This window comes from Rhea americana, unplaced genomic scaffold, assembly GCF_003343005.1.
Source record: "Rhea americana isolate MKP2758 unplaced genomic scaffold, rheAme1 scaffold_55, whole genome shotgun sequence".
Classification (NCBI taxonomy): domain Eukaryota; kingdom Metazoa; phylum Chordata; class Aves; order Rheiformes; family Rheidae; genus Rhea; species Rhea americana.
Window position 1 is genome coordinate 2,333,597 of NW_028186701.1, and position 9,335 is coordinate 2,342,931.

Sequence of the window (9,335 nt, forward strand, 5' to 3'; positions counted from 1 at the left end):
TTTTTGGCTATTAGGTTTTGTGACTCCTTCTAATTAACTGGAATTTTTTCAGTTAGCAAAAGAGAAGAAAAAAAATGTTTTCCTCTATTCTTTAACTTTCTCAGCATTTTTATGTTACTCTTTTTACACACTAGTCATTAGTCGTACCTCTGTTTCTGGAAGATTTCTCTTCCTCAACTTTACATCTTCTACCTCTTCTACAGCAAGCACAAAGATGATTGCTCACTATCTAGTTTTCAAAAATAAAATGAGATTCTTTCCTTTCAGATTCACATCTACATGTAATAACAAAGGTAAGGAGACTTTATATGTGGATAAAGATTAACAATATGATTGGAGATAAATTTACATTTTTTTTATAATGGATTTATATCCTGAAGCAGGAGCGTGCTTACTTCAGAATAATGTTGGTTGTTCTGTGGCAGGTGCAGACATATTCACAACTACTTAACTTTTGTCAGCTCTCCAGTTCACATCTTTGGTAGTCAATTTATCTTACAATTTGCTTCCACTGCTCAGCAATTTTTACGTCCAGGTGACATCTCTTTAATGTTGGAGGACGGCCAGGAGAGTGCTTTATAATATAGGACACAACTGCATAATGTAAGACTTATCCATTCTGGGAGCTATATCGTCCCAAATAGTTTTAGATGTATAGTCTTATAATTAGCCAAAGATTGCCATCATATTCAGGCATGTCTGGGAAAGAATCATTAGAAGAGAGATCTCTATAAAATATTGTCTGAATAAGTAAAACATAAAAACATTTTGAAAGTAGCACTGAGAGTCAACTCAAAGCTCAGAAGAGCTGATGAAATAACAATGGCCAAAAAAAGAATGGAACCTCTAGAAATGTTTTCAATACCTATAAGAATAYGACAGCATTTTTGAAAACAATTTTAATCTTACCAAAGGTGCTAGAGCTGATAATTTTGCACAAAGAAATAATAAAAAAATACTAATATGGCTAGCACCCAAGAACCCATTGTGAGATCCTTTGACTTCATACATGTCCTGGGGTTCAACCAGGAAGAGATTCACACARGGCAGCCAAAAGCTATATGACCTAACAGATTTGGAGATGACACAGAAACTTCATGTGGTCAGCTAAACAGAAATTGCTATGCAGGACAGTTCTGCCAGCAGCCAGCAGGAAAAAGTCGCATGGGGAGCACTATTAATAACACTTATCTCTTTTATCATGATATAGCAACAAAGAGAGTGTTAAATACTCTGTGTTCTGGATATCATTGCCATCACGGAGTCAGTGAAGAAACTCTTTGTGTGAGATTCAGTTTGAGACTAAGACACCTAAATGTAGGTGTTTGTACAACATTAAGATCTACACATCACCTGTAGAAATAAGATCCTATTACACTCAGCAGAAATCTCGTTAATACACTTAATGGAGCTGAATGACTCAACTAACCTTAGATAGATACCTAGATACTGCTAAAACACAGATGTCTAAAGGCACTTTAGGGGCATTGGGATATCTGCTCTCTGCTGGGCTGGGAAGCAGGTATTTCACAGGTCTTGTATCAGGCAGCTTGTGCAAATGTCTTGGATATGTAGGATGCTTTATTGTCCTGTTTTATCTGAAACATTTACATGGGATGGCAGGTATGACACAGATTCCATAGGAGATATGTACCCTTCTGCAGCAGCAGCTGGAGGCCAGGTAGGTGGAAGACTGCAGCTTCTAAAACGGCACTAGACATTTGTGTGTGGGCAAGTACCTTGGGCTCTTTCAGCCGGCTGTGATTTCATTCACCATTTTTGCAGTCGATGTCAGGCACATAGTGGCATTGCCACCAGAGACAGGAGGAGCTCAGGGCAGAGGTAGCAATGCTCTTCACTGATTCGAGAAAAAGCTCCATGATTACATCCTTCTTTGCTTGAATCGCAATGCTGTCCCAAGCAATGTACTCTCTTTTTGAGGTATGTGGTCCTTTCTACTCCATTAAGAATGTGTCTGGAAATCACTTTTCTATAGCTCTTCCTGTTAGCCTTCGAGATGCTATCTTAGACTAGATAGCTTGCTAACGTATGTTTTTTTTTCTCCATTTTTATTTAAACCAGAAATTTCTCAGCCTCTGTGCATCTAGGAATAATTAGATAACATTTAGCACTTGTATAGAGCTTTACAAATATCAGTAAATTAATCCTCAGGACATCTCTGTGAGATAAAATTAAAAAGGAGATATCTTTGTCCCCCAGGGCTCAGTACTGGGTCCCATCCTGTTCAACTTTTCCATCAGTGRCCTGGATGAGCGGACAGAGTGCATCCTCAGCAAGTTGGCTGATGATACCAAGCTGGGAGGAGTGGYTGRMACACCWGAGGGCTGTGCTGCCATTCAGAGAGACCTAGACAGGCTGGAGAGCTGAGCAGAGAGGAACCCATGAGGTTTAACAAGGGCAAGTGCAGAGTCCTGYACCGAGGGAAAAATAACCCCAGGCATCAGGACAAGCTGGGGGCTGACCTTCTGGACAGCAGCTCTGCAGAGAAGGACCTGGGAGTGCTGGTGGATGACAAGTTGACCATGAGCCAGCAATGTGCCTTTACGGCCAAGAAAGCCAATGGTCTCCTGGGGTGYMTTWGGAAGAGTGTTGCCAGCAGGTGGAGGGAGGKGATCCTGCCCCTCTACTCAGCCCTGGGGAGGCCTCATCTCGAGTACTGTGTCCAGTTCTGGGCTCCCCACTACAACAGAGACATGGAGCTACTGGAGAGAGGCCAGTGTATGGCTATGAGGATGATCAGAGGACTGGAGCACCTGCCCTMTGAGGAACCGCTGCGAGAGTTGGGCCTCTTCAGCCTCGGGAAGAGAAGACTGAGGGGGGATCTTATCAGTGTGTACAAGTACCTGAAGGGAGGGTGTCAAGGGGACGGGGACAAACTCTTTTCAGTTGTCGCATGTGACAGGACAAGAGGCAAAGGGCAGAAATTGAAGCACAGGAAGTTCCGCCTGACCGTGAGGGGGAATTTCTTCCCTGTGAGAGTGACGGAGCACTGGCACAGGTTGCCCCGAGAGGYTGTGGAGTCTCCTTCTSTGGAGATCTTCAAGGCCCGCCTGGGTGCAACCCTGTCTAACGTGCTCTAAGTGACCCTGCTTGGGGAGGGTGGTTGGACTAGATGATCTCCAGAGGTCCCTTCCAACCTTACTGATTCTATGATCTTATGTACAAGAGAATTTCTTATTCCAAACATATGCAAAACCTAATTACTGCAATTAAATACTTAATTCTTATTAGTTTTATTTAATTTTTCCTGATTTATAGGTGAAGAAAGAGAAGTTTTTAAAAGCAAATATATAAGATTGATTTCTGCATTACTGAGAGTACATACTTTAGCCAAAATTTATTTATTTATTTATTTGCTTATGGTTTTCAAAGGTTCTCTTCTTACTGATTTAAAGGAGACTCAGCATATCTGAAAAATAWCTTAGATCTCATGAGAAGCACTGAAAATTTGAAGAACTCAAATTTTAAGACCCATTGTTATTGTGTTCTTTTTAATATTTTTCCCTATAATACAAATATAGCCATCTGAAAAATAAGATGCTATCTCTAGTTAAAGCAAGCATTTTCACTTAGTATCATATAAGATAACTCTAGTGCTAATACTAGAATTTTTTTTGTTTATTCTCTTATTCCAATAAAAAAAATAATTAAAGTGAAAATAAGGTCATAAATACTGACTGAAAGATGAAAAATACAGTAAAATTATCTTTTCAGGCACGAATGGAGCAGATTTTTACTCTTTCGCTCAGCAAAGGATATCAAAAGCACATAAGCAAAAGAAAAGTATATTAAGATGAAAACATTTTTTTCTATGTAAAATTAGCAGTTAGAGATTTAGAACTCAGCTTAGTAATAGCAAATTGTTTATCTGTCTTAACATGAGTTTATAGTCTCAAAGTATCAACTATAATCAGAAATCTATTTGCAAAGGTAATTCATTCAATTTATTCCCTTCCTTCTTCTATAAAGAAGGCTTTCTCCATCAGAGCTCCTAAAGCTTTATTCTTGTAAAAATATGATCCCAAAAGAAAAAGAACAACGTAGACTTCTAGACTTAAGTTAGGTTTAATTAAAAGGTCCCATAACTGACAATTACCTCACAATACCAAAATGAGCAGGTAACAKGGCAGGAATGAGCAGTCCCATGTTCTGCTCCTGCTCTTTGACCTTCTTAACTTCTTGTGTCATCAGAGATTCCTTAAACTCAGGATTAAACTGAAATACAAGGGATAGCAAGCCACTAGAAGACATTATCTTAAAACATTTCCAGCATTCAAGAAAGGGAGAGAAAGTTAACAGCAGGGAACTGGATTAAGGCCAACAGTACAAAGAATGTAAAAGAGTGTATCTCATATAGACGTCAAGCAGCTTTTAACTTCTCAAGTGAGTTATGAAGGCATGCCTGCAGACATGTGTGACACACTTATTCTAATCATTTAAAGTCCAAACTGCAGAGCTGTATAACGGTGTACAGTGAAATAAGAAAACCATAATCCCTTTTTCCCACAGGCTTTCCCACATGTGGCGGCTTCCAGGGCAGAAAGCAGAAGCTGTACATCTAGAACCTCCCCTATCCACAACCTGTAGGAAAACAAGCAAACAAAACCAAGGTCAGAATAGTGACATGTTGGCTTTGAGTCCTCTGGTGAGTTGGCCAGCAAAGATGAGTCACCACTGAGAAGTGAATAAAAACTAACTGCAAAACCTAGAGTAATGTTGTTTTGCAGCCAAGCCATAAACAGACAAAATGAACGTTAAGGTCTCAGCCATCTAAACATAGGTTTCTAGAGCCATTTGAGAAAAAGGATATAGCAGACATCAGCAGAGGACTGACAGCTATGCTATATGGTKGTGGAAGACTTGCCTCACTGGAGCAGCAACCGGAAGCCAGCCAGGTATCCCAGGACATCTCCCATTGCACTAAGCACCAACAGTTATRTAAAAGAATCAGCCTCCGAAACAAACACTTTCTGAGGTATTTACATKACCTATTTTAAAGGCCTCATTAGCACAGAATCATAGAATCAGTAAAGTTGGAAGGGACCTCTGGAGATCATCTAGTCCAACCACCCTCCCCAAGCAGGGTCACTTAGAGCACGTTAGACAGGGTTGCACCCAGGCGGGCCTTGAAGATCTCCASAGAAGGAGACTCCACARCCTCTCKGGGCAACCTGTGCCAGKGCTCYGTCACTCTCACAGGGAAGAAATTCCCCCTCACGGTCAGGCSGAACTTCCTGTGCTTCAATTTCTGCCCTTTGCCTCTTGTCCTGTCACATGCGACAACTGAAAAGAGTTTGTCCCTGTGCCCTTGACACCCTCCCTTCAGGTACTTGTACACACTGATAAGATCCCCCCTCAGTCTTCCCTTCCCCAGGCTAAACAGGCCCGGCTCTCGCAGCGGTTCCTCATAGGGCAGSTGCTCCAGYCCTCTGATCATCCTCATAGCCATACACTGGCCTCTCTCCAGTAGCTCCATGCCTCTGTTGTAGTGGGGAGCCCAGAACTGGACACAGGACTCGAGATGAGGCCTCCCCAGGGCTGAGTAGAGGGGCAGGATCCCCTCCCTCCACCTSCTGGCAACACTCTTCCWAATGCACCCCAGGAGACCATTGGCTTTCTTGGCCGTAAAGGCACATTGCTGGCTCATGGTCAACTTGTCATCCACCAGCATTCCTAAGTCCTTCTCTGCAGAGCTGCTGTCCAGAAGGTCAGCCCCCAGCTTGTACTGATCCCTAGGGTTATTTTTCCCTAGGAAAAATATGCTTATAAACCTAGGCTATCTTGCTGCCCATGTGAACTATGGAAATTCAGAGTGATTCAGTGGGAGTCATTCAGAGTACCTCCCCTAGACTCTCTTTAGCTTGCTGTCGGGGTGCTCTGACTTGTTATGYGGAAGCATCTGACTTCTTTTATTGACTGTGTAGGTAGTCTGGATGGTCTGACTTACTAGGTTATGGAGACAAACAAATTTGCTTAAAACCACCTGCTTTTAAGTGGTTTTGAATATTTCCCTGAATAATAAGTGATGGCAAAGTATAGTCCCATTAGTGTAGGTATTTGGGCCAATCATGTAARTAGTTTCCAAATCCCACAGTTGGCATAAACAAAAAGATGAGAATTTCTCCACTGTTTTCCCATTAATGAGGACATTTAAAACAATATCTCAGGAAATGGCAGAATGACTAGGAAGCTGGGAATCAAGGCCTATACTTGATGTATCTCACAAGCTTGCTTGAAATATTGGCTTCAGCATCATCCCAGGCTGTGTTTTGTTCTGGGCAAGCATACAGTACAGTGGCTTAGTAAGTTTTTAATTCATGTATTTGATAAATCTGTCCTTGCTTTCCCTTTTATTGCACAAACAAATTCTGCAGAAGAACACACTATAATATTGGGGTTCAGAAAAATCTAGTGCAGTGGCTAAGGTGATGTGATTAGAGGGGCAGTTCAGTGTGATATCTGACCTGACTTCRCAATTTTGTATATTCTCAAACATAAAGGTGCAGCTTTTTGTTATTTTTCAAATCTCTTTCTGCATTCTCTGTCCAAGACAAGTCTTTTGGATGAAAACAGAAATGATTCACAGCCTTTTAGCTGATCTTACAARGGATGGTTTTCTTCCATTTGAATGTCTAGTGACTGGTGAACAAGCCTTTGCAACTCAGCACAGAATCCTCAAGTGGATTCTTATGTTATTTTGATGGTATTAAGACAATTGTGCATTATATGTTGACACTTTTTTTCTGAGCTCTTCCTGTCCTTCTGAAGGAAAGTTCATATTTTCTAAATTAGAAATAAGTCTTTTAACTTAGAATAGAACCTTTCTAAAGGAATCTCTCTCTAGCTTTTCAGTAATGAAAGTGTGTTATATGCAATTGCAGTTTTCAGCTATTGCAAATTTGGGATGATTCATTTTTCTTTCAGAGAATGCGAAATACTTTTCAYCAAAGGCATTTACACATTAGTATATTAAACAATGAATTGAACTGTTTGTTTGAAGTTATTCAACTCTTTTCAGATTCATCTTCATAATAATGTTCAACTTCCAGCCAAGATTGCTGATTGGCAACATCTTGTAAGTAAATGTATAATCTAACATTATTAGTTATGATTATATATGTTAGATGTAGTATATGCATGCACTATATAATCTATAATATAATAGATAATCCATTATATGATATAATTTGAAACAAAAAGGTTAAAAATGTTTAATTAATTAAAAGATTCAATATTCAAGCTAGACAATCACTTTAATCAATATTTCTAATAGTATACTGATATAAATGTCAGAGAATGATAATTTTTTTCCTTACTGCTATGGCCAATATTTTCAAAAGGTTATAAAGTAGGCATGRTTTGTCTAGGTCCAGATTTGTGATCCTAAAAATCCACATTCAGCTGATGTCAGCCTGTCAAACTGAAGCACACAGACAAGCTAGAGAAATTAACATTTTTCAGGTACCTAAATGATCGCCTACTCTGCATTCCCAGTCTGTGGTCTACTTTTATGTGTCTGTATAGCCTTACATCTTAAATCCAGTCAAAACCTAGAAAACAGATGGAAAGCAATSTGCTTGAGTCCTCTCTACAACTATAGCAGGAAACCATTGACAGAGCACATTCAAGACTGATCAACAGAATTTTGCACTTTGGTGAATTAAGTTGTGGCAGCCAATTTATTTTAACTCAGCTGTGGGAGTTAAAAACAAGGAGATAATCCTATTACAAAATCCTTCTTCTGCACAGTAGCCTAGAGCATAAATCCTAACATGACTCTGGGAAAATGGTAGAGAGTTCATTTTGCTGGGAGAGGGACAGAAAGTAGTGAGTTAAATTTTAGCATCTATTTAAGGAATCATTCTTTTCTTATATTAAAAAATCATGTTTTAAAAACATGTGACTATTCTTTGGAAATGGGCTGGAGTGTTCCTAATCTGAAGTAAATACTTTAAGGATTAGACTACAGACTGTACTCCTTGTCTCGCTCGGTGGACCACTATTCTTATAGGCTTTTCTCCAGAGTAGCTCATGTTCAACAGGAGTGATGCAGGCAAAGCCTGTTCCTTTCTCACCTGCTGTTTGGTGCTCAAATCTCTCTCCTGGTGGCAGGAGCCCTCTCAAGCCAGAAGTGTTAGAATTCACATCTGTATCTTTCTGGGTAAGCGCTCACTTGAACGACCAGAGTTAACTGAAGTAAGATTTTTCCTCTGACTATAGCGTTTAATAGAAATGTTAGACTGTCTGAATGTATTGCCTCGCTAAGATCAAATCTAACATATTGGAAATTTCAAAAGAATTTAGTGGCTTGACAGTCCATCTCTGAATAAAGTGGGTTAGGTAGGAACCAGGTACTTTTAAACATATGTGAGAGTTTACGTTTAAACATAAGGAATTTTATTGTCCAAACTGAAGGTGTCCAGATTACCATGTCACTAGCTTAGGTAGACTAGATTATCATAGACATAAATGCCTAAAACTCTGTTTAGTATCAAATTAATGGAATTAGGCAATGTGAATCTTGACCTGAATAACACAGRGCATTCTGTAAGCTTTAATTTTCACCACATCAGAGATCTATTTTTTCATTTTGAATCAACTTAAAACATATTTTTATTTTTTATCAGACAGCAGCTAAAAATAAATATATAAATAAGAAAATASTCCATTACTGTTCTGTTCCTAAATCCATGATGCACATCTCTAATCAGCTGCACATTTAATGAAAGAAGCAAGATTGGTACTGAGAGGCGAGATGACAGTGAGAAAATGTGTAATCCTCCTCATTAACAAGTCTGTAAAGATCTGCAAATCTCTAAACCTCTTTTCCCCTGCATAAGGGAAAAAGGGAAGAATAGTGAAGAAAAATCTGTGTTGACTTGTGGATAAATGTACGTATCCCATCCATGAGTGGGTGTTGGTTAAATCTATAGACTATATCAACTGAGTCCTGATCCACCCCCATACTTACCAGGTTACTTTCAGGTACATTACTTTTTGCTTTTTGTGTTAAAGCTGGTTTACAGCTGGCTTAATACATTCCTGCTTCTAAACAAGATTAATCATCTTTGTTGGCATTGATACAATTTATACTTATATTTCATTGGCAATACTGTAGAACCATGATATTTATACGACTAGGTTGCATGCAAAAGATAGTTTTGTCTCTGTTACAGAAAGACTATACAATAAATACTTCCTTTGAAGTGTCAACAGGAATGCATTTTCTATCAAATTATTATTTCATCTTTATGGAAGCCAGGGGTTCCTTTAAGTTTTTATAAAAATAGTTGCTGTGTCTTTTCTTTTTCTTC